This window comes from Nyctereutes procyonoides, unplaced genomic scaffold (assembly GCF_905146905.1).
Source record: "Nyctereutes procyonoides isolate TBG_1078 unplaced genomic scaffold, NYPRO_anot_genome, whole genome shotgun sequence".
NCBI classification, from domain to species: domain Eukaryota; kingdom Metazoa; phylum Chordata; class Mammalia; order Carnivora; family Canidae; genus Nyctereutes; species Nyctereutes procyonoides.
The window spans coordinates 38,162,013-38,186,431 of NW_026575120.1; the positions used below are offsets into that span (position 1 = coordinate 38,162,013).

Genomic DNA, 24,419 nt, shown 5'->3' on the forward strand with positions numbered 1-24,419 from the left:
GATCTAATTTCACACTTGTCTTCTTTTTTTTTTTGTAAAGAAAATAATCCTCCCCATACTACATATTGTGCCTGTCAGATTTAAAATCTTAAATGTGCAATATGCTTGACTCATCCAGTATATTTATCCTTTGCTAAAATGACGTTCAGCAAGGCAAAATTAACTACCCTCATATATTAAAGTTGTTCATGCAAACTCTTTTGAAATGTCTTTTAAAATGTTAAAGAAATCACCGATTGCAATCAATTTTTTAAAAGAGAGAAAGGAATTTGCTTTAATATCTGAAACATGGAAGCTGATGATTTAGTAAAACATGCTGTTAAAAGAAAAATTATGTATCTCATTGAAACAATCTGAGGTAAGTGAATTATCAGAAATTGTCCAAAAGGCAATTTGGAATTTTTAAATGATCAATTAATATAGGAGACTGGATGTTTCATTTGTGTCACCCTGGAACTGTTGCTTATCTTTGAAAGTTTGGGAGAAAGAAAGGCATGTTTCAGGCCAATGACAGTCCTTGTTCATATCTATACATAATTGGTAAATGGGAATAAATGCCTTAAAATATTTATTGATATTTTGTAGGCCCTTCAAAAAGTGAGAAATCTAAAAGCAAAATAAATTTTTTTTCTCTCTTTTAAGATTTTATTTATTTAGAGAGAGAGAGCACAAGAGCAAGTGGAGGGGCAGAGGGAAAGGGAGAGAGAATCTCAAGCAGACTGCCTGCTGAGCACAGAGCCTGACACAGGGCTGATCTCATGACCATGAAACCATAAAATGAGCCAAAATCAAGGGCTAGTCACTCAACCAACTGCACCACCCAGGCGCCCCAGAAATTATTTTTATAAATTATGCAAGTAATTCTTCTGTTGAAACAATGGGCACTATAAATAAGAATTCATATATTTTTATACTTTTTCAAACATCATTTGTGTGGATACCTAATCATTAAAAAAACATAAATGACTAAAAATACAGAAAAGAAGGAGATGGAAAAAATGGTATCTTACAAAACTTGAAAAGCAGTATTTTTCTGCTGTGTATTGGTCAAAGTCTAAAAACTATTTCCCTCATAATAATTCTTCATCAATATATTAGCCAAGTTTTGAAGAAAATGCTTTTGGGCTACGATGCCTCTATCAGCATAGCCATGAATCCATCAGACACTAGGTTCTAACTTGTCTTAACTGTAATGCAAATTCCAGTAGGTTATCTTCACCAAAGTAAATTGTCCCTATAATGGCAAATATCTGACATCCTAAATGATCACTTAGCAAAGTAGAAGTCAATTACTTAGGAAAAATACATTGAAATAAAATTAGTTCATTATATGTGTCTTGAACTGAAATATGAAATACACCTGCTTATGGAAGGCTGGTCTCTGTTAACCTACCACATTTGTCATTGGATTAGCATTTACAAGAGCATACTTCTGGCCTCAGAGTTAAACAATTGAATCTGATGTTTAGGTATCTTAAGAGTTTTTAGAGAAAACATAATATTAAGCTACTGAAAATCTGAGTAAAAATAATACTCATATTAGAAATGTGAGAGTCTGGCATTAATGTGAAAAAGAGATGCTAGAGTAAGTCTGGAGGTTAATATGTATGAACATTGTACTACACAGTCAGTGAACAGCTGGTTCTCCATTTGTATGAACACTACTAAGTGGATTGAAAATTTCACAGAGACTCCTTTTTCTTGCCCCAGCAAAAAGCTCTTTAAGCATATATTGTTATAGGATGCAGGCCAACATTCTTTCTAAGTGGCTTTGTGGAGTTGTGCCTGACTGAGATGGACGTTGTATATGGACGAGATGGTAAATGAAGGGATTGATAAATGTTGTGTCAAGCTGTTCCTATGTTCCAGGATCGATGTTCTCATTTTTTTGATGGCATATGCCTCACATGTTCTAATCAGTGTGCATTTTTTTCTCCTGTCCTGTAGGATTCAACAGGTTAAGCAAAAGAGTGGAATCTGGGAGAAGCGGGAGTGTTCTTAATGCATATTAGGGTCTTTTTGGATTAATGATAAGAGGTTGGCTGAAAACACCTGATAAAACTGTTAGGGGTCATCGCGATGTTGACATTTCTTTCCAATTTCAATACTCCAGTGAGCAAAAGCCAAGTCAAAGCATCCTCACTGTCTTTATAGCACAAGATGCTATGTTAAAGAGAGAACACACAGACACACTTGCATGCATGCCTACACCCACGCACAACCTGAGAAGTCTGCGATGCCAAAAGTCACACAGTTTGTTAATGACAGGGCCAGCATGATGCCTTAGAACCACTCATTTGTTTTTCCTACTTCACTACACTTTCAATCAGCAATTTCAATCATCACAGTTTTTTTTACACCAGAGTTTCCCAGAATGTCCTCTAATTACAATGTGAACAAAAAAAGAAGATTGAAAGAAAATGGCATTTTGCTTTAGATACTAAATAAATTTAGGGAGGAAATGCAACGCTTTCTTAGTGGTGTGGCTGAGAACGAGGAGGAACAGATGTCAAACACATACCAGTCATGACGATTCTTACCTAGTTGATGATGCCATGCAGCATCCATGAATAATAAACGAAAAGGTATGCATGGAGTCCCTACTAAGAGCTTTGCAATGCTCTGCTTCTGTAACAATAAGATAAAAGCACTGTTCTCATGGGGGGTGGGGAAGGGTAGTATATAGGAAAGCTGGGAAAAACTATTAATGCAAGATGCACATAAAAAGAGACCTACTCATGGAAAAGACTACAAAGTCAGCGTGAGTTCATCCAGAGGACTGTTAGCGCACGGCCATTAGTGTTTGTCATGACAGATTGAAGGGTTTTATTATTTTGTTTTTGTAGAGCTCCTTCTAAGCGAGGAGGAAGGCGGGGGGATGCCTTAGCACAAAGAACCATGATTAGAATGATGAGGGGGGGGAGGAGTCTGATGTCCTCCATTAGGCAGGAAGCTATATTTTGGAGCTCTTTGGCCAATCAAAAAGGAAATCTAGTTGCATATGGTTAGAAACCCAGACTCTATGACAAAACCCCCCCCCCACACACACACACACCAAAAAAAAAAAAACTGCCTTATTTCAAGTTTTTTGAATGCTATAATAACAAAAGATGGGTGGTAAAAAAAAAAAAAAAAAAAAAAGAAAAGAAAAAGAAAAAGAAGAAGAAGATTTCAGAGCTAGAAATGAAACAGAAAATAATGCCCAGACAGAGACAGAAGCCAGGAGAAAACAGAGAGCGTTGGGCAGATATTACTAATATAAATCAGACTTGCCACAGTCCTAAACTCCCAGCTGGTCAAGAGCTTGAACCAGATGCTAGAATCAAAGCTTTCTGAAATCAAAAGGGCGGGTAGAGGTCATCTTGTCAAGAGTCTGAATCTTTACTCTGTCCTTAATCTTACAGGTCCCATTGACTGGTAACGCTCTGGGAATGTTTTTCCTGGGATGACAATTCTTGGTTTTCCAAAACACACAAAATTATTTATCTCTATTAAGTTTCCAGTCAGCATCAGCTTTTCTTCTTTGTTTCGTGGTGAAATACTGTATTTCTACAACAGGAAATCCTTTTACCTTGAGCAAGTCTGTACCTGAAGCACTTATCACCAGATGGCAGACTTTTATTCATGACTTTGGAGAATGAACAAAATTCTGTGCCTTTCAGAGTTGGGTCAGTGATCTGAGGATGAGATGATCTGTGGCTACTAAAACCATAAACTTATTAGCAATATATAGTCTTGTTTCCACACCGGCTCTTAATGGGCATGAAGCAACAGAAACATTGATTACAGCAAAACTAACATAATCTTAGTTAAAATTAAGACCAGCTAGGATTCTAAATGTCCCTCCTAACAAATGCTTTGCTGTTCCCTCAAATGTTAACTAATTGGTTCAGAAGTTTTCTTTAGAAAACTTTTTCTGGCGTGTGTAGTTTTTTTCTTGTTTATGCTGTTAATTGTCACTGTATACGTTAAAGTCACACATCTTTAGAATCACAGATTTGTTTACACTTTCCTTCCAATAGATTAAGATTATCCGCTTTTTATCTGCTCTCAGTAGGAATATTAACAGGTTGTCTTTAAATCTTGTCTCATTAGCGCCGAACAAAACAGATATTAATCAAGATAATAAGTTCTTTTTAATTTCTTCTTTTCACGATTAAAAGAATACATTATGGGGCTCCCAGGTGGCTCAGCTGGTTGAACATCCAACTCTGGATTTGGGCTCAGGTCATGATCTCAGGGTCCTGGGATCAAGCCCCACCCTAGACTGTGCTCAGGCGCAGAGTCTGCTTGAGATTATCCTTCTCCCTCTGCCCCTCCTTCCATTTACTCTTTCCTTCTCTCTCTTCATAAATAAATATATAAATACATACATACATACATACATAAAATCTTTTAAAAAAATCACATTATGGATTTTTCAAATACAAACGTTGAATAATGAAATGAATCCCTATGTGTCCATTAATTAGCTTCGAAATAATCCTGAATTCACTCCCCCACCTTCATTTTATTATTGCTTTGATAGAGAATTTTCAAATATGGCTGAGATTGAAATCATACTATATATGAGTTTTCTGTTGCTGCATAGCAAATCGCCACAAAGCCTGGACCTTTATTCAAAGGGTTCGCCTGATTAGGTCAGGTCTGTCCAAAATAATCTACCTCTTCATAAATTCAGAGTCAACTACTGAGCGTTCCATATAACATCTAAAACATATCTTCACCTTTGCCATATTCCATTTGCTGGAATTGAGTTGCAGGTTCTTTCAGCACTCTAGGTAAGGCATTAGAAACAGATTACACGTAGGAATTTTAGGCGTAGGGATCATGGAGTCCTTTAGAATTTTGTATGCTCATATGGACTAACTCAACAGCCTTTTACCCCAAATAGTTTTTCTCACTTCTGTGGGGTTTTTTTTTTATATTTCTTTTTTTAAAATATTTTATTTACTTATTCACAGGAGACACAGAGACAGAGAGGCAGAGACACAGGCAGAGGGAGAAGCAGGCTCCACTCAGGGAGCCTGACATGGGACTCGATCCCAGGACTCCAGGATCACCCTGGGCCAAAGGCAGGTTCTAAACCCCTGAGCCACCCAGGGATCCCCCATTTTTTATATTTCTTGAACTGCACGTGACATAATGAAAAAGGAAACGAAAAGCTAACTGCAAACTTGTGCATGTATGAAACAAAGTATATGAAGGGAAGACTCAGGACCAAAAGAATTGAGAAAATAAGTTCATTTGAAAAGGTGGTGTAACAACATTTCAGAAGAACTGGCCCATCAAATAAAACACATAATGTGTATTTAAAGGAAATAATGCAAAATTATTAAGATTACCAAATTAGCATTAGTCTAAAAGTTTGTTTTGTGGATTTTACATTTGCTTTGTTGTTTTTAAGTTTTTATCAATATGTGAGAAATTTAAGACAACACACGTTTTGTGTACGACTGGCATTAAATTGCTATTAACTAAATGATGCCTATTGATTAGAGTTCTAACCAGATAAAATAGAAATTCTTTGCTTATCAATATCTTAGAAAGATTATTGGCTTCAATAGAAAAACTTCACTGAGACTCTTTCTTTTTAAATTTGATTTCTTGGGACACCTGGGTGGCTCAGTGGTTGGGCGTCTGCCTTCGGCTCAGGGCCTGATCCTGGAGTCTCTGGCTCAAGTCCCACATCGGGCTCCCGGCATAGAGCCTGCTTCTCCCTCTGCCTACCTCTCTCTGTCTCTCATGAATAAATAAAATCTTAAAAAATAATAATAATAATAATAATAAATAAATAAATAAATAAATAAATAAATTAAATTTGTTTTCTTCCCCTTTTACCTCAGGTATAGAGTGTTGAATAGATCATAATTTTTTATTATAACACAAACTGTGATTCCTGTTTATTATTTTAACTTACTTTATACTCTCTGTCAGTTGAATGGGTCCCAAATTATCTTGTCTTGGCTGTATCTAAGTTTTTCTGAGCTTAGTTACTATGGTGTCAGTGAGGAAGGCCTATTGCTTTCTCAAGGGGCATTTTAATGTTTGTTATAGGGCATCTGATGTTAATCATCATCTCTGTTCCCCTCCATGAAAGCTACTGTAAAATCTGCATCACTTTCTTAGGCTTAAAACAAGTTAATTTATTTGTAAGGAGTTAAAAGAACTTGCCAAACATTGGTCTTTCTCCATGAGTGTCAAAAAGAGCCAGGATACATGGAGGAAAGCGAGACTTTAAAAAATTAAGTCCCCTTTCTAGGTCACAGAATCAGGAACCTATAGGTTTGAGGCTCCAGTAAGGAATCTCAAAGTCTATATTATGAACCAGTTTTTTTTTTTTACATCACATTAATGATGAATTCTTTGTTTTTCCATATATGTTGTATGGTATTCATTATGTAACAGTATCACAGTTTTTCAATTGAAATATTCTATTTTTTTGTATAAAGAGAGCTAGAATTATAAAGAAGACTGCACAAAATTATAATATTTTTAAAATTTTATTTATTTATTCATGAGAGAGAGGCAGAAACATAGGCATAGGGAGAAGCAGGCTCTGTGTTGGGGAGCCCTACGTGGGACTCAATCCCAGGACCCCGGGATCACACCCTGAGCTGAGGGCAGATCCTCAACCACTGAGCCACCGAGGCATCCTTATAATTTTTAATAATTTTAAAACCATCCCTTTCAGAATGATCTCCTATGAATTCTGCATAGTTGTTCTCCACAATGCTATAATTGATTTAAGAGGAATTAAAACTATTTCTTTAATAATTAACTTTTTAAACTGTGTCCTTTTGCCTTCTGTTGTCTTAAATATGTAAAATCTCCAGTCTTTCAAAGAAGGTTTGATTTTTACAAATGAATCTAAAACTCATTAAGAACAGATATGGTAGATGAAATATATAATCAAGATGAATAATAAATTGTTTTTTATTCTTCAAAACTATTTCATTACCAATAGAGGAAGATGGCTAACTCCTATCATGCCATAAAGAGTGTGTATAATCTGTAAAATGTCTGTAAAACCATCCTCATCTTTGGGGGACTAATTATAAATAATGACAACTGAAATCAAAGGGAAAAATCTACATAATCTCAGACTTTTGATAAATGTAATCCTCCCATATGAGAAATATTTTAATAATTTATGATGTTTGCATTTTATTTTCAAATTTTACTTAAATTACACTATGCATAATTTGATGTTTTTCCCGAATTCAGTATTCTTGAAAGATCAAGACAAATGTCTAATTGCTAAGTCTCAAATCATGTGACAAATTCATCCAGTAAATAAGTGTTCTTCATGGTTTTTTCTTTGCAATCAGTGTTTTTATTTAATTTTTAGCCACCATTCTCAAATGAACAGTTCATCCGAATGAATCAAATAGCTGACCCCTCAAAAATTTCATTGGTTTTATGAATAATTATCACTTTGTATATAAGCAAGGAATTTTCCCTGTCTTCTGAAAAGTTTTTCTTTTTCTTTGCCAATCAAATACTCCTTACTTATTTTTTTCCTTCATATGCTTTGTGCAGGTCTATGTATTTATTCTATTAAAAAAAAAAAAAAAAACCTTGGGCGCCTGGGTGGCTCAGTGGACTAAGCATCTGCCTTCAGCTCAGGTATTGATCCTAGGGTCCTGCTCAGCAGGGAGCCTCTTCTTCCTTTCCCTCTGCCTGCTGCTCCCTCTGCTTGTGCTCTCTCTCTCTCTGACAAATAAATAAATAAGATCTTTTAAAACATTAAACTTCATACAAATCTAGTATTACCTCTTTTCATCTTAACTTCCTCTATCCCAGAAAGAACCAGCAGAGAACTTCCACAAGTTACTATCACATCTTTCATTTATTATTTGCATCTTTATCTTCACATTTTGAAATTTTTCTGCTTACTCATGAAAAACATCAATGCTCAGTCCCTTCTTTCTTCCCTTACAAGGCAATATAGCTCAAGTACCTCTCTCAGTGTCTCTCTAGTGGAAAAAATCCATCGGCATACACACTTTTTTTTTTTTCCCAGTAGACACACGTGGTAGCCATAAAGTCACCTCATCTTCAAAATTATGACAACCAAAACATGCTTGGCTCCAATCTTAGGGCAGATATTTTCTTATTTCTCTGGAACATTTACACCAAAACTCTTCAAAAGACTCATTGGTACTTAGGGTTTTAATCCTTCCTCTTTCATTAAAAAAAAAAAAAATCGCTCTGATTAGGCTTTCATCCGCATCTTTCTACCAAACTCTCTTGTCTACACCACAGATATTAAAGCTTCCCCCTCACTGATATAAGCCTAATACTGAATTCTCAGTTCTCAACTTTCTTGACCCATCAGCCCTGCTTGATGTCGCTGAACATTTTTTCACCCTTGAAACATCTTCTGCATATGGCTTCCAACACTGTTTGATCTAGATTTTCCTTCTACAGAATGGATCACCCCCTATCCTTTTTCTGGTGTCCTTAGCCTCAAATTGTTGAAATGCCATACTTTTCAATCTTTGGGTATCTCTCCTATCTACATTCATGGATAACATACAGCTTTGTTTTTAAAATAAGGCATACGTTGATGATTCCCAAATTTATATCTCCACTCCTGACTTCTCTTGAAAAGTCCAGACGTATAACCCAACTACCGATGTGACATGGCCACTTATAGAGATGTCTAATAGGCATTTTATTACTAAAATGTTCAAATCCAGGATGTTTTTCTTTAAAAATCTGCCCCATTCACTGGTTTTGCCATATTGATTAATAGCAACTCTGTCCCTTTCTGTTCTTCAGATTCTAAATACCTGCATCCAAACCATTATTTGTCTACCCTGAATAGGTGGGCACCACTTGGTACCTCCACTGCTACCACCCTGGACCAGTGTATGACCATCTCTTATCCATAATATTTCCATCATCTCCGCAGTAATCCTCCTGCTTCTGTCCCATCCATTTCTCTTTTCAGTTTATGCTCAGAACAGCAGCCAGAATGATTGTTCATACACTGTTAGATCATGTTCTACTTTTCTAAAAACCTAGCAATGGCTTTTTGTCACACTCAGAGTCAAATCCAAAGCTCTCACAGTGAAATGAAAACACAATGAGGTCACTCAAAATTTGAGTCAAATAATATCCAAGTTAGAATTGTGAAAGTCTGGCATTAATTAATGAAAAGAGATGCTAGAATGCTAGTATACCTGGAGAATAATATATGTGAGCATTGTAATGCAAGGTCAATGAACAGCTGGTTCTCCGTTTTTATGATGAACACTGCTAAATGGAATGGATTTAAAATGTAGCAAAGACTTTCTCTGAACTCAAGTGTAGACTGTTTAGGGAGGCAGGCAAGCATTCTTTTAAGGCAGCTGTGTGGCGCTGTGCCTGACCGAGATGGATTTTGGATATGGACGGAAGGGTCATGTAAGAGTGTAAGCCAAAGCCCTCACTCACAGCGACCTACAAGGTTCTACCGTCCTGGCCCCACTACCCTGATGACATTTTTCAGGATTCTGACACTCGCCCAACTCTTCCCATCAGGGATTTCTAGTTATTCCTCAAACATAGTTCTGTTGCATTTGCTGTTTCCTCTGCCTAGATCACCTGTCCCACTGCTATCTGCATGAAGACTTCTTTCAGCTCCTTCATGTCTTTGCTCAAATACCATCACTTCAGGGGTGTATTCCCTGACCAATATTTAAAATTGCTAGCATTCCATTGGGTGCCTGGGTGGTGCAGTTGGTTCAACGTCTGACTCTTGGTTTCAGCTCAGGTCACGATTTCCAGGTTCCTGTCATCACCCCATGTCTGGCTCCACACTCAGTGGACGGTCTGCTTGAGATTCTCTCTCTCTCTGCCCCTTCCCCTGCCCTCTCACATTGTGTCGCTCTCTCTCAAATAAATAAATCTTAATAAATAAATATATAAATAAAATAAAATTGCTAGCCCCTTGCCCTGCCTCTTGCCTCCACCAGCATGACTTTACCCATTCTTCGCTGTACTGTTCGCTTATTTAGCTTTTCCCCACCTCCGAGGTGTATATGTTTTAATTGCATAGGTATTATCTATCTAGCCCTTATTAGCATATGAGATCCATTAGGCAGAAACTTTTATTTCTTTTATCTACTACTACATATCTATTGCTTAAGACATTAAGTCTCATGTATTAAATTCTAAATAAATATGTGTTGAATGCGTTTATATTGACAGTTTGTTTTAGTGCCTATGTGAAGAATATGCAGACATTTATTTACCAGACTGCTGGCATCACACTAGCTAGCAAACCTCAAAAGTCTTTCTGCAAAAATATGTTTCTTTTCATAGTTACAAGCCACACAGAAATTTAATATCCTCTTTCCTCCAGAATATCTTTGTGAGTTGGTGTGTGCAAGGATGAAAATTCATTAATCATTTTAACAATTTTTGCATATTTTCACAAAACATTTGGGCTAGGTTTCAAGTATTCATTGTACAGTTACTTAGTGCACTATTTTGCTGTGATAATTCTGGCAGAGCGTGATATGCACTGCCAGCCTCTTTGTTGTCTTAAAAGTTTTTATCAAAATTTTCTAATTGTGTCTTCCCACCAAGGCATTTGGAAAATTTCCTTAAAATTAAAACTAAGCATGGCAGTCCAATTACTTGGCAATCTACGTGTCAACAGTAGAGTATATACTCACCTAAAAAATCCATAGCTGCATTAGGGTAGAAGAATGTTTTGCAACCCTTAGGTTATTATGAGCTACTTAAATAATTATAATAATAAAATGATAGACTCTTCTATAGGATAGTTATAATTATTGGTGTCTGTGAATGAGAGAATATGTACCAACGGAAAGTTTATTTAAATTGATTTATAATTTAAATTATACTTTATTAATTACAACACCAACTGCATGTACTTAAAAACGTTACTATCGTAACTGGTAATATGTATTCACATTAGCTACCTTGTGCTAAGCCCTACTTTCAGTTGAGGAAATTGACCTTTGCCTAGAAGTTCAGTAACTAACCTGGGATAATGCAGCTAGTCATAGTGGAACCAGAATATGGACTCACATCTGTCTGTCTCCAAGGTCCTGACTTCTAACCATCCCCGAGAGAGAAAGGCAAAGGGAAGGAAGATTGGCTACCACCTCGTAGCGCTGGTGCTATGAGCCTAGACCAGGTGAGAATATTTGTGAAAAGCACTCATTTTTTTTTTGGTAACTTCTGGTGCTGGTTGAGGCATAATCATGCACAGTGCAATAACCCTGCACTACTTTGCTGCCTTTTTCCTTTTTAAGATCTTAATTATTTGAAGGAGAGAGAGAGAGAGTGTGTGTACGAGTAGGGGGAGCCTCAGGCAGATAGATGGAGAAGCAGACTCCTCCAGGAGCAGGGAGCCTGATGTGGGACTCAATCCCAAAACCTGAGATCATGACCTGAGCCAAAGGCAGATGCTTAACTGACTGAGCCACCCAGGAGCCCCTTTTCTACACATTTAAATGGCTGCTCTTCCAGAGGAAATATTGGCACTAGAGGTAAAAAAAAAAAAAAAAAAAAAAAAAAAAAAAAAAAAACCTGTTCTTGTCTGTTTTTTGCCACTTAATAGTTATGTGACCTTGGATGAGAGACTTTGCGTTGTAAGCTTCAGATTACATATAGAGAAAAAAGTATAATATTGCCAGCTTGGTCTGCTTCTCAGGGCTTTCTAGATTTAGGTGAAACTACACTTTATAATATCTAAATATAAGGCATTCTAATTGTTAATATCGTTGTGGCTATAGGCGTCTTTCATTCTCCAGTTCCTATTTTATTAATCTTCTAAGGAATCACATGACGTTCTTATACTGAATGGGCAACCTGGTCTCTTTCTTAACAGATTCAATTTAAAATCATTAAGGAGGAGAAAGAAATTGAGCTGTGCCTTTGGGCATATTCTGGCAAAGTAAAAAGCAGCATGATTTCAGTGGGGTAAGGAGGAAGATATGAGACACATCAATAGCATAAATTTATATTTGGAATAAAGGATCTGCGGAATGGTGTAGCAAGCGGAAGGACTGGCGATAGTTGCAAGTCTACAGAGTTGACTAGTTGACTGTGACAGTTTAGTTGCATATTCAATTGTACAGTATAAACTGGGTCTCAGGATTGTGTGGTTTCTAAAAATAAGTACAGTCAGAATGTGCTTGTAGCTTTAAAATGTTTCTTGCTTTGTTCAAATTCCATATACATCAAAACAAATAAGCCTTGTCAACTGTGTTTTCTTAGCCCACTTTTCAATTCTTCACCTATAACGAAGACATCAATGTGTTTTACACTGTAAACTTAAACAAGATGATAATTTAAATATGCAAAGGCTTGATTCAAGCAATAGCCAAGTACATAGAAGTTTATTTTTGTTTAATAGATTTATGTCTAATTAGCTGACCAATGGGGGGTAATGCTAATAGTGCCAGATAACTGAAGTAAATGTTATTTAACAGCATGGGGTTCCAATAACACTGGAACAACCTTCTAGACATTATATCATCCAAACCCAGGAAGTGCCCCCCATGGTGGCAGCACTGCATTATTTAAAATCAGTTCATCATGTTCCTCATGAGTATTGGCCACCTTTCAAAACCATTTCTGGTCATGAGCTATTTGTGCCTGCTTTGTGATAATAAATCTCTCCTATAATCTCTAAGACTCATGCAGACAATGTCTGGAGATTCCATTAAAAAGAATGCAGAGGAATTCTGCTCCCTGTTTAATCCCTAATTAAATAAAATTAGATTGTATAATTACATTAATTTACAGAGTCCACAATACTTTATGAAACATCTTTTCATTTGACAATGTATTTTTTGTTGACTTATTCAAGCAGGCTTTTTGACATTTTCATAACATTTTAACATTTAATAGAAACTTTATACGATAATTTTTTAATTGTATCTTACATAAGATAGTACAGAAATTTGCATAGGTTAGAAGCAAGATGGGTGGGATCCCTGGGTGACGCAGCGGTTTAGAGCCTGCCTTTGGCCCAGGGCGCGATCCTGGAGAACCGGGATCAAATCCCACGTCGGGCTCCCGGTGCATGGAGCCTGCTTCTCCCTCTGCCTGTGTCTCTGCCTCTCTCTCTCTCTGTGTGACTATCATAAATAAAAAAATAAGAAAAAGAAGAAGAAGCAAGATGGGTGGTTAAGGAAGGCCCAGACCAGATGTTATAGGTCAGAGGTCACTGGGAGGAGGAGGAGGTATTCACTCAGAATACCCAGTCAGGTGAGAGGTGAAGAAAGGCTAGAACACAGGCACAGGGCTCCATTGCTATCCCAAGGGTACACATCTCTACCTAAATACCTATGTGAATTTGTTCCAAGACTTAGGAATTCCCATTACAAAGATGTCTCTCTCGTGAGGCACAGTCCCAAATACTTTCTCCATTCCTGCAGCTCCGGCAGGAATCACCTGTCTTTTTCCTCTTAGCATAGAGGGAGAAGACATCCACAACTTGCAGACACTATTGATCCCTTCCTCCAAAATTTGGTTTATGTTTGACTATATCAATCAATACCCCAAACAATGTGGTTTGAGTTGTCCTTCAGTGAGAGATAGTCATAAATACTTGTTTAAAAAACGGAAAATTCAAGTCCCCCAAACTCATGTGGTTCCCAAAACAAACTATCAACTGACAGAAGAGGGTTCTGGCTTCCTAGTTGCAGTAGCCCCTCTACTTTGAGGCAGTGGCTCAGAGGCATTTTCAGAATTTGAGACCTCTGTGATCTGCCCTCATCTCCAGCCATCTGCATCTGGCCCACAATATCTGCTGGACCTTCAGCAATCCCTTTGACTGAATGATCTTCAGGGGTGAGTGAAGGATCAAAAAGCAAGGATCAAGTTGGGTACCAAGTACCATCACCCACAATATCAAAGTCCTACTCAGGCCTATACATCTGAGGAGGCCACTCCCAGTTGGCATTGGGCAGCAAGGATCCTCAGGGAGGCTTACAGGACCCCTGGCAGCATTTGAAGAGAACTTGATTTGTTCTCTGACAAATATGGGTCAGGCAGTGTCTGGTCATTGGAAGAGACTGACTGGAACAATAGACATCTTCCACAAAGGCCAAGTGCCTCTGACTGAAACAAATCGTATGCGCCTGTTGGACAGCACCATCTGTGACCAGCATTCTGCATTCCTCCAGCTGCCTGTGTAATAAGGCTTCCCCTCCATAGTGCTAATGATACTGCAGAAGACATTTTAGAGGCTTTTATGTTCTCTAGTTCTTTGGCCCAAAGTCCCTCTGGGCCAATCAAGAGACTACCACATAGAGCTTCATGTTCCATTCTGTGATTATGTAAAAAAAAAAATAAATAAATAAAAATTAAAAAATTGCTTTTTCATGCTGAAGTCAATTAAACTGATTAATAGACAGAGATTGCAAAAGAATTAGCTTCTCATGCATGATCGGGCCACTCCTTCTGCTGTGTAGACACGAGCATGTTCAGAATTCATCTGGCTTCACTGTGGCTACTTTCTGGAGACAGAGACCCTAGATCTGACTTAGCATAAGAGCTCAGCTGGCGTAAGAGTGTGTTTCACCTATGTGGGCCCTGAACTGGTCTTCTTCATTTGAGTATGAAATGCCAGGGCATGTTCAGCACCGAAAGATACCCCATCTTCCTTCCCATGTTTTGGAGCAGCTCTGGGAAATCTTTTTTTCATTCCTCATCAGTATGTAAATACACTGCCTGAAGGGTGCATTCTTGTCTTCAAGGATATGCCTAATGCAAAACTCCTGCCTCTCCAGACAAGGCTGCAAATGTGGGCGATGAGTGAATGAACAAGACAGGGTCTCATGAGACCTGGGCACTGGGGTGATCCTCCCCCAACTGTTTGGCGAAACATGGATCAAAATCCTGTTCATACCAAAACTTGTGCCACTGCACTGTGCTGTGCCCCAGCCCTCTGGCCATGCCAGCCACTTCTCTCAATCAAGTTTTAACTCTTGGGTGTGTTGTTAGTTGGTGAAGAGGTAAACAGAAATACGTATTCATCAAACTAGTTACTTTCTCCACCTTTTTCATTCTCCCACTGGGTTTCTTGAGCTCTCTATTTTTTATGAGCATTGCTCTCATCTTTGTACAATACAGTGACAAGGAGAAATGAACGTTCTTATTCTTACAACAGTCAATAGTTGGCCGCATAACTGTGTATTTCAAACAAGAGAAACAATACTTTCTAGATGAAAGTCTCAATAGAGACATATCCACATAAACACAAACAGAGGCACATACAATGTTACAGAGCTTTCTAAATTAAATGATGTTTTATTTTTCTGGGCAACTCTCTCCTTTGACATCAGATGGATTATGTCTTAAATCTACATTCCTGGGATCCCTGGGTGTGTCAGCGGTTGAGCGTCTCCCTTTGGCTCAGGGCGTGATCCTGGAGTCCCGGGATCGAGTTCCACGTCGGGCTCCCAGCATGGAGCCTGCTTCTCCCTCTACCTGTGTCTCTGCCTTTCTCTCTCTTTCTCTCGTGCATAAATACATAAAGTCTTAAAAAAAAAAATCTACATTCTTGTTTGAAAACCTTCCACAAGAGATTCTGGGATTGTACCTTGAGTTTATAATTCTAATAATCTATGTATTTAGAATGCAAGTTCTTGACATCTAACTGATAAAATGCTAGTTACCATCCTCTAACCTAGGGCTGACATAGTCCTGAAATCCTCTCTCTCTATCTCATCTTCCCATTGCTTGGTAATTAATGGCCACAAGGTTTCACCAGACATAGCTGGCCTCCTGGTACCTCCCTCTTTATTTGGGATGTGAAGAGGTGCTCACTTCCTGATCTCAGCTCTGATGAGAGGAACATTCTGTCTCCAAAACATTCACGTGAAAATAAGAAAGTATAAGATAGAGGGAATGAATGTGAGACCAGAATGAGCAAGGTCATAAAAAAATACATTAAATATATCTAGGGCCAGATTATTCAAAAAATAATTATAACCGTGAATTTAGAAACTATGAATTAAGGAGTTGAAGGACATATTGTTTTACTTTTAGGTGTTTGCATAACTTCAATACTAGCTGCCTTTAAAGCAACAAACTAACGAAAGTCCATATAAAGTATATTCTTCGACCTCTAATTTGCAAAAAAGAAGGGTTAAATAATTAAGATAGAAAATTATGCAAAATGGGTAAATATGCCAATTTCTTTTTAGTATTTCATTGATCTCATCCCAACTGCATGATTAGAGGTTCTCTATAGAGTTTGTATGTGGGACGGAACTCAGTGTTTCATGTGGAACATTGATACCTATGGATTTTCAGCTTTGCCAGATCTTGTCAAGCCTCTTTTCCTCCCTTCGAACACATACATGTATGCACACACACGCACACACATGCACACACACACACAAACACTTAAAAACAAAAACAAAAACGTTTTACTGTCAATGTTACCTAACCATGACAACTTGGGAGTCCGCTGTGACATTTCTCCAGGTCACTGCTTATGGTTGCAGCTTCTGCACAGAAAATTTTCTGCCATGTTTCCCCTCAGCTCGTCAAGCACAGCTTCTTGTCTTGCAAAAACAACTGCAATGATGGAGGTCATTACAACATCTTGTTGAATGTAAGCAAAACTGAGTTCTTTAGAACACCGTTTGACTAAAGATCAGATGCTCAGGCTCAGTCTGGGAAAAAGTATAATATCGATGGGTACAGACCTATGAAATCTGAAAGAAATGAAAGAAAGATCAAAAGATATCATTACAGCTGGATTATGAAGGTTGAGGAAAGATAGTATTAATGTGTATAAAGTGTTTTAATAACAGCAAGCTAAAGATTGGTGATTAGAATTCATTATTCTAGAGGTTGTTACCACCCTTAAAAGAATGGTCTTTTTTTAGACTCCCCTCACCTCAAAAAAAAAAAAAAAAAAAAAAGACAACCTAAAATAATGATGTTTCAGCTGAATTCTAAATTTAACACCAAACTGGAAGTGAATATGGATTAAGAAATGGACTTTACAAATGAGTGAAAGGAAGACGGTAGTTTACCCTCCTCTCTCCCCGGGCTTTGGGGCCAGTGTGGTATGTGATGATTTTTACTCACATGAGGAAAATCAGGTACTTTGTACATCACCTCTATAAGATGGTGTCAGTAGGGGCTGTGAGTCCCTGAATCTTGTCTGGGAAGCAGCTGCTATTATTTATCTGCTGTTGTGGTTAATATCAATTTAAAAAAGACTATAGTAGAAGGAACCTGTGGTCCCATTTATTCTAATTATATTACGTGCAGAATTCTAGGATCAGTGGAAGGACCCCATAGTTTAGAGCGAATAGGGATTTGCAGAATTGAATGTGTGAGGGTGGGCACAGGGCTAGGCACAGAGACACCAGGAGGTGGTAGGTGGATTGTTTCAGGTGGTGATGATGGGCAGTTAAGGGAACCTCTCTCAAGGTTTTTAAGGCTTTCTTATCTATACTCAAAAATATGAAGACTGTGAACAACTTACTTCCATTGCTGAGACCTCGGTCATCTCATCTATGGAAGTGAGATAGGCTTCCATGATCCCTAAGGTCTTTCCAACTCAAACATGCTGTAATTCTGACTCTTGAATTATTTTGTAACCTCAGAGCATTCTGATGAACAAACATCTTCAAGCAAAGTCTTGTCCAGTAGTCAATTGCTATGACTAATCACAGTTGCCACAAAATTGAATGTTAATACATCTATAGCGTTTTATCTATGTTTCTTGTAGGATTATAAAAAAAAAACATAATGTCTCCATGAACAGCCCCATATTTCTTTTGTTAAAATATTCTGAAATTATCACGGAGTCTGATAAATAACATGTAAACATCAATTTTGTTATAAAGTAATGGCATGTAAGTCTTCCAAATGACTCTGTAAGAGATATTCTATATAAATCTATATACATTTTTGCACATGCACACGCGTGAGCATTTGAAATAGTACAGCAGTGGTATAAATTGTGATGACTCAGAAACAAACTCACTGACTCTTCTCCTTGCATCCAGAAAAAAAAAAAAAAGGACTACAGTCTGATCTCTTTGATTTACAAATCTGAAAAGATCTCTCTTAGCTTAACAGTTAACAATTATCTTAGGATAGAACGCCAGACTCTTCACATGAAACAAAAAGCAGCTCCATAGTAGAGTTGGGTTGACCTGTAGGCTGCGTGTCCACATTTCTTTCCCTGACATAATCTAAGCTCTAGCCATTCTCACCTACTTGAAAATGCTTGAATTCTCTCTTTTCTTCCCTGTATTAAGCCTTCGTAGGGCCTGTCTCCCTTGACAGAAGTACCCTTCCTCTGCTTCCTTGACAGCCAACGCCTTCTCTTGCTTCAGCTTTCAGCTGGGTGAATTTGACTTTCCGTGAAGGACATTATAACCATTTCATAATATCGGTTCTGCATCTGACAAGGGGGAAAGAGACTAAGACTTTAAGTAATTAATTCATGTTTACTGAGCACCTGCTACTACTGTGTAAAAATGACACAGGTGACATAAATATGCACAAGATCCAGACCCCTGTTGAAAGATTATTTGTGAAATAAATAATAGTACTAATAGTACTAATCCAGAATGCTACATGGGAAATCCAAGTGATAGGATGATTTAGAAAACAGAGTGACCACATTTTTCTAAATTTGGCAAACAACTTAATCTGATGTTATTCTAAGAGTTTAAAAACTCCATTGGCTCAAAGGACCTTCCACTCTGAAAGGTTCTCCTCAGTCTAATTAATCTTGGATGATTGCCTCAGGTTCAGGTGGGTGGGTCTTAGACCCCCAAATTCCAATCAGAGTGGTTCCACTGGTTTTCTGTAGTTTTAAAAAAAAGTTTGAAAGCCACAGGTGTTTTCCACTGGAATAATAGTATATAATGACATTAATAGATATTCTCAAGTTGATTTTCGCTTTCAAGGACATTGGTGGATAACAAATCCATAGTCTCTAGAGTAGGACTTGTTGCCCTAGTCACTGAAGCGAAATAGTGATTCATCCGTTCATGGCAATGTGTGATATCAAGGCACCTCAGGACACCTCACACTTGCCATATGCATTCATTATTCTTTCTTCTTTGCTTTTAATGGAATTCCACAAAAAGAGTATTTATTGGAAATTACCATACAGCACTGTAATCTATGAAAATGAGTCAATGTCCTCTGTTAATAGCAAATGTGTCAATATTGTGCAGCAGGATCTTTTTTTTTTAAGCAGAGAAGGAAGGTACTGAGCTTAAGAACTAGAAACTCCTGAAATATCTGTAGAAGAAAAAAAAAACGACATCTTAACTACATTTTTTCCACCTGAATATGTGTTTTAACATATTATTTAAGCTACTTGTAATTTCTGTCTTAATCTAGCTTTGTTGTGAGCTAAACTAAGCATACTTCTCTAGGATTCAAGTGTTCACTATATGAGGTAAATTAACTCTTCCAAGGCTCTAGGGTACCAATTAATGCCCCAGAGGAGGTAAATTACTAACCAGTACCCTGCTGCTCTAAGAAGACTGAATTTGCCTCAAATGGTTCACTTGCTATCTGTTAGAGAGTAGATTACTCCCAATGGTTCTCTGTAGGACAAGATCCATTTTTACATGGAAAATTAGATTCTTTCTGATGGGCAGGCTAGACTTTCCCAAATGTGTCATATGATAGTCATGATTAGATTATCAGGAGCTATAAATGCCTTTAATGAAAGCTTGACAAGTCCATAAGTAAATATAAGGACATGGAACAGGATATTTAGAATATTTAAAAGGTTTGTAAGCATAAGAACAAGAGATCTGACTTGTATTATTAAGGTGGAACCTTCGATCATTATTTAGAAACATTGAGGAATGTGGTATTACCCAAAATGTTACAAAATGGTATTCATCCTTTTCTTCACTATTAAAAATATAGAAATAAAGATGCAGTTGGGTGCCTGGGTGGCTCAGTCGGTTAAGCATCTGCCTTAGGCTCAGGTCATGATCCCAGGATCCTGGGGATCGAGCCCCACATGGGGCTCTCTGCTCAGCGGGGGAGCCGCTTTTCCCTCTCCCTCTGCTGCTCCCTCAGCTTGTGTTCTCTCTTCGTCAAAAAAATAAATAAGGTCTTTTAAAAAAGAAATAAAGATGCAGAAATGCAGAATATTTTTCACTCTAACATCCTTTGCCCATGGATTTTTAATGCCATTTGAATACTCTCAGTGTTAGAAGATGCTCTTCACTAAGTCCAGCTACTAGAAAGTTTTACTTTATACTGAGGTAAAAATGACCTTCCTCTATCTTGAGTTGTTCATTATTGCCCAAGTGGTTTTTAGTGCCTAGGAAGTCTAAGACCCTGCAGAGTGAAGGGAAAGATAGAATTCCTGCCTTCTTGAACAGTAAACTCTAACAGAGAGAACAAAAACAAAACCATGATCATTCAATTGTGATAGAGGACATGAAGAAAATAAACAGAAGAGTTCAAGGTAGAAAATAATTAATGTAGGGAAAGGGCGGTGGCAATCATAGCTATGTAACCATGAAACATTGTATGAGAACAATAAGAAGTCATCCTTCCATGGAATATTTCTAATAACCCCATGAAACAGAATTAAAGTAAGGCCTGGAGTGGTTTCATGACATCCAGAGTTGTGTAGCAAGTACGTTGCAGAACTAGAGTTTAACCCTGAGCAGCATCTGCCCTAACTAGTAACTACCTGTTTTCTAGCTAGCCAGCTACACCTACCAACTTCTATAAGTTGTGCATTAAATAGTGCTTCAATTCACAAGAATAGATGAGATATTTTAGGGACTAAGTTTTGGGAGAAGACCCAGGACTGAACCCGGTGTGATCCCCAGCAGTGAGCACTGAATAAAAAGACAAAATGATTAGAGGAGGACACTGAAAATCAGTGAGCCCGTAATAGGAGGACACTGTTGATGGAGAAGTGATAGGGAACTGAGGAGACTGTCCTGAGATGAAATGGGGTTAGTTCTGCTTCATGTGGTGGGGAAGTGAGTTAGGCGTCCCTGCTGGATTATGTCATGGAAATCACTGGTGACCGTGAAAAAGAAGTTCTCATGAAGTCTTAAAAAAAAAAAAAAGGCTGATAGTGAAAGAGATAAAGTCAAGATAGAATATGTGGAGAGCTATTTAGAATTCTGTGATGATAGAAGAGGAGTAGCTGGAGAGAGAGATTGGGTCATGGGGAACCACCTCCCTTCCCCCCCAACACTCACATTTGTGTAAAGAAAGAGCAACTGAGCATATGGATCTGCTGATAAGAGAAAAGAGAGCCTTTAAGCATGCAGGAGAGAAAACAATATCACTATATATGTTTCTTTGAGGAGCCAAAACAAGAGAGGATTCAGGGAAGAAGTGGGAGGTTCAGTGTTTGCTGGAGGAGGGACTTACTTCCCTTATTTACCATGCGAGAGAAAAGATGTGTTCAAGGGTACAGAACTTAGGGCAGTGGGTTCTTGCTCTGCAAATGGTGATAATGAAAAATATTTAATAATGTTTATAATGGGCCCCCCTCTATGCTAAATGCTTTCCATATGTTATTTCAGTTAATTCACGAAATTCTCAGAAATTTATTTTTTTAATTAACTGCTGATAGAACTAAGATTCACAGGAGTTAAAGTGATTTGCCTCAAATCAACAAATCCGCTACTTGCTAGAGCTAAAGATCTGAAGGCAATCAGCATGCCTCCAAATTCCGATTCTAGAGCCAGAAATTTACTTAGTGAATTTAGTAAATTCACTAGTAAGTGAGTGTTGAAACTCAGAGAGCTAAACCAGCCTTTCCAAGTGTATGCACCTGTTTGCTGACAGGGCTCAGTGCTCTTCCACTTTACCTAATTCTCCTGCTTTAGAGGCAGGAGGTATTTTAAAGTAAAAATATGTGACTGCTTATCATGAGCTTTATTCACTGATAATTTAGTGGAATTTGGGGTGGAGACTGTAAAGATTAAAATCATAAGAATCAGATATTGTTTTTCAAGAGAGGGAAAAAATAAGTCAAAGGACTTTTCATATCACTCGTATAAATTTTCCTAATGAGAACTCCATGTATATACAATTAGTTTTAAGAAAGAATTTTCGAAGTGCCTGATTAACTTTTTAATCAGGATGCCAAGATGATTAGACACAGCCTGATTATGTAAGAAAAAATGTAATGAAAGACAATGTTCTGCTTTTTTTGTTCACATGTGCACTACAGAAGCAATTTAAAGAGGACGTTCAACAATTTTTCATTTGACAAATCTGATCAAAATTAGCAGTGGCAATTTTTCAAAGGCTGTATATGTGTTTAATTTTTTTTTCTGTATAACAGAAAGAAATTTCTTTAAAAAAAAATTTATTCATGAGAGACACACAGAGAGAGGCAGAGACATAGGCAGAGGGAGAAGTAGACTCCCCGCAGGGAACATGATACAGGACTCGATCCTAGGATCCTGGGATCAGAACCTGTGCCAAAGGCAGATGCTCAACCACTGAGCCACCCAGGTGTCCTAACAAAAATACACTTCCAATTTTTAATTTTTTTTCTAATAGAATGGTTGTCACACTTATAAGCTCTTATTATAAAATGCTAAGAGGATTTTTAAATTTCATATTGCAAGGAAGTTATATGTTTTCCACTCAATCTTATTATTCACTGTATAATTTTAGTCTACTTAAATAAACATAGCATCCTAGAGATTATTTGCTTTTTTTCTTCCCAACTATCTTATGCACCACTTAAAAAGCTTATCTTTTACTCTAGCCCATGATGTCCCCATGGACAGCAAACAGACCCACAGGTGCAACCCCACAGCATCTCAATACAGATCCTGCAGACTGTGTCTCTCTCTAAAAAAAAACTCTGAATGTCCCACAAGATCACACACCTGTCCCTCAAAATGGCAACTAACTTGCTAATACACCTTATCTTGGTCTTTTTTTCCCCTTTCATTCCCTCATTCCTCACACAGACTCCCTAGGATGGCTTTCCCAAATAAATGAAGTACATGGCCCAGGCTAAGACACCAGAAGAATTAAATTTCTATCTACAAAAACATAAAGAGAAGATATATATGTCTTTATGTTTTATATCCATGTGCCAAAATAAATCTTACTTTGTTAAACTGTTCACAGTTTTATTTCCATGTTTTTCAACTAGTTGTCTGGGTTTGTATTTCTATAAGATAAATGTTTTAGGTTGTCGAAGATCTGGGAATTTACCTAACTCTTGAAGATGAGCTCTAATATGAAATATAATATGGTAACATGAGTAGTTATGTTTTATTATCTAAAGTGATCATATGACCTAAGAAAAATGAAACCTTGCCATTTACAACAACACGGCCCTAGAGAGCGTGGTGCTAAGTGAAATAAGTTTTGTCAGAAAAAGACAATATGCTGTATGATTTCACTCTTATGTAGAATTTTAGAAACAAAGCAAGCAAAGAGACAAAGACAAAAAAGCAGACTCTTTTTTTGTTGTTGTCTATCAAGTTTTAATTTTAATTCTAGTTAATTAACGTATAGTGTAATATTGGTTTTGGGAGTAGGACTTAGTGATTCATCACTTATATATAATACCCAGTGCTCATCACAAGTGCCTTCCTTAATCCCCATCACTCATTTAGCACATCCCTCTACCCACCTCCCTTCTAGCAACCCTCAGTTTGTTCTCTGTAGTTAAGAGTCTCTTATGGTTTGCCTCCCTCTCTCCTTCTTCCCCTGTGTTTATCTGTCTTGTTTCTTAAATCCCACAATGATTTGTCTTCCTCTGTATTTGTCTGATGTTGGACTTGATCTCACAACCCTTAAATCATGATCTGAGCTGAAATCAAGAGTTGGGCTCTAGGCAGCCCCTGTGGTGCAGCGGTTTAGCACCGCCTGAAGCCTGGGGTGTGATCCTGGAGGCCCAGGATCGAGTCCCACGTCAGGCTCCCGGCGTGGAGCCTGCTTCTCCCTCTGCCTGTGTCTCTGCCTCTCTCTCTCTCTCTCTCTCTCTCTCTCTCTGTGTCTATGAATAAATAAAAATCTTAAAAAAAAAAGAGTTGGGCTTGTAACTGACTGAGACACCTGCACAGCTAGAGCTGAGAATTTTTCCTAAAATATTTTTTTATCCATAGTATCAATATAACTTTTTTATAAATACGAGAATAATGAATTCATTTAGATTTTTGTAATGTATTTCTGATAATATTTTTTTTCTGACAAGGTTAAGTTACTAATAACTAGAAAGACCATATATCTGGACAAGATAAGTCAGTTGCTTTGAATCTACAGGAAAGGAAGCTTGTATCACATTACCATTTAGACAACAATAACGGGAAGCAAACCTATAGGTACCATTAAAACCTCAAAGAAAATTTCTCCACAAAAGGAATTTTTGACATCAGATGATGGGTCCAAGAAGACCAAAGGGATTTGGGATGTGTGCTCAAAATTGGCCTTTC

At 37.7% G+C, this 24,419-nt stretch overlaps 1 pseudogene; it reads right to left on the bottom strand.

Moving 5' to 3' along the window:
• Window positions 1-13,641: 13,641 nt before the first annotated feature.
• Window positions 13,642-14,882, bottom strand: LOC129516070 (KAT8 regulatory NSL complex subunit 2-like; annotated as a pseudogene).
• Window positions 14,883-24,419: the final 9,537 nt, after the last annotated feature.